The sequence below is a fragment of the Myotis yumanensis genome, unplaced genomic scaffold, assembly GCF_028538775.1.
Source record: "Myotis yumanensis isolate MYYU_CA2020_CCGP unplaced genomic scaffold, mMyoYum1.0.hap1 SCAF_18, whole genome shotgun sequence".
NCBI classification, from domain to species: Eukaryota; Metazoa; Chordata; class Mammalia; order Chiroptera; family Vespertilionidae; genus Myotis; species Myotis yumanensis.
The window spans coordinates 30,149,406-30,151,703 of NW_027223769.1; the positions used below are offsets into that span (position 1 = coordinate 30,149,406).

Sequence of the window (2,298 nt, forward strand, 5' to 3'; positions counted from 1 at the left end):
AGATTACATCTCTGATAAAGACAGGTTAGAAATGTTAGAGAAAAGTATTCTTTTTCATTGTGAATATGGAAAATTCACAGATAGGAAAAAAGGAAAAAACCTCTAAGAGATGACTTAGAATCAATCCATTTTACAATAAAAAAATTATTCAATGGCATGGCCATTTTGCCCTGGATAAAACTTCCATTTGACTCAGCAGGACTTAGTGAAGCAATCTTCCCTCTGCATTGTGGGAGCTCACCATCATCCAATATCTTGAAGGCCCGAGTAGAACAAAAAGTTGGGGGCAGGTTGCATTCCTCTTTGCCTGAGTAGAAGCATCCATCTCCTCTTTCCTGCCCCTACTGTTCCTGGCTCTCAGGCTCTCAGACTTGCACTGAATTACACCACTGGCTTTCCTGGGTCTTATCTGTAGACAGCAGACAGTAGGACTTCTCAGGCTCTATAATTATGTGATCCAGTAGCTTATAATAATAGATCTGCTTAATCAATCTCCTATTGTTTCTATTTCTGTGGAAAATTAAAACATGATGTATTCTCATACAGAGAGCTGTGTGATGCTAAACTGCCCTGGTTGAAACCATGGCAGGGATTGGAGACCTATCCAATTACCTCTCTCCTAAATCCAACCCTAGAGCTCCTCTACTCCACAGACTATAGTAGAAAAGCATGGATTAAGTCCCATCACTTCCTTCTAAAGGGGTGGAAATGGGGACTGAGAGAAGTTAATGGACCAGCTTGAAATGGGGGACTTATTAAGTCAAGTTTTTGTACCTTAGTTTCCAATGTGAGAACTTTGAAAATAAAATTAATGTATAATTTCCAATAGGAAGAAACTGGGAACATGGGAATCACATCACTGTGCAGTAACTTAAGAATTTTCAAAAGGGAAAAGAGGTCTCTTTTGTTCCAACCTTCTAATTCTCAAGACAGAGATCTTAATGTGGAGAATACAGATAACCTCATTTTAGATAACCTCATTTTTCATTCTCTGCCACAAATCACAGAATAATTTAATATGCTCTAAGTCATTTGTAAAAATGGCCTAGGCCCTACAGGATAAAAAGTATGGTATTTTAAAACCACATGAGTGAGGCGAAGTCTATTCCTGTTCATTGCTGGTCTTTCTGTAATATGCATATTTGCATTGGTCAGTTATTTGATGAAGGGGAGGTCTGTTCGTCCTCTCATTGGCTCTTTAGGATAATATTCTATTTTCTCTTTTTAAATAACAAATAATATTTTTATTTGTACCATTAAATGTCTGACTTTGATTCTAGGACTGGGGGTTCATATCCATCAGTGCATTCAATTTTAGCACCTGTCTCATCCCCTGAACTGCGGCCTTCACCATGAAGCTCCATGACTTTTTCCAGCTCAAACTTGGGCTTCTTTGGCATTTTGACTTTTCTAACAAGATATCATGGATCAGATAAATAGGTTGGCAAGCCTTTTCTACATCTTTTCCAATGCTGTCTGGAGTCAATGTGTTAACCACTTCATTGAGGTCATTTGTCTACACCTCTCAGGTCATAATTTCCATCATCTTCTTCCAGACTTGATGAACCTATTGATGCTGAGCATGAGAGGTCTTCTGAATCTGATTGCTGCATTTTTTAAAATTAGTTTTTAGTAAAGCCAACACAGAATAGATGAAGCAAATAAACATCAGTAGTCTGGGCATCAACATGACCTTCAATCACGGTCTGCCATTTTTTGACCATGGAGCACATTTTGTCACAGGTAAGCTCCAAGCCATGGAAATTAATCCAGCAATTTTTGCCCTGAACATCTTCAGTGATTATCTTGAATTTTCTAAGTGCAACTTCATTTTTCTGTAGCTCAGCTAAGCTCACTTCACAAACACAACTCTTGATACCGTCAGAGGTAAGTTTGGTTCCTTGGGTTCTCATAACTAGTGTTTTTCCAATGTTTCTTACATTGAACAAAGCTGCATCACAACAATCTTCCTTAGGAAATGGATCAACCACTCCCTTCTCAGCTGCCTTTCATAAGGTACTCTTCTTGCTGACTGCCATGGTGCTGGGCAGAGTGCCCAAAGGGTCTGCTTTCTTCATCTATATACAGATGGCCCAGAGTGTTTTTTGTGTGTTTGTTTTCCTTTTGTTTTTGGTACTTGACAATAAACAGCGTACATGGATTTATTTTGGCCTCACAGTTCATTTGAGTGCTGGTCAGCCTCCCTTTCAAGGTCGATGGGACTCCCCCTGTTGCAGGGTTCAACTTTGCTGTACAAGAAGTGATTGTTTACTCTCTCCAGCCCCTGATCCTCTGATG

General features: G+C 39.4%; 1 pseudogene; it reads right to left on the minus strand.

The window, feature by feature from the left end:
* Window positions 1–1,256: 1,256 nt before the first annotated feature.
* On the minus strand, window positions 1,257–2,039 carry LOC138997362 (small ribosomal subunit protein eS1-like; annotated as a pseudogene).
* Between the last annotated feature and the right edge of the window lie 259 nt (window positions 2,040–2,298).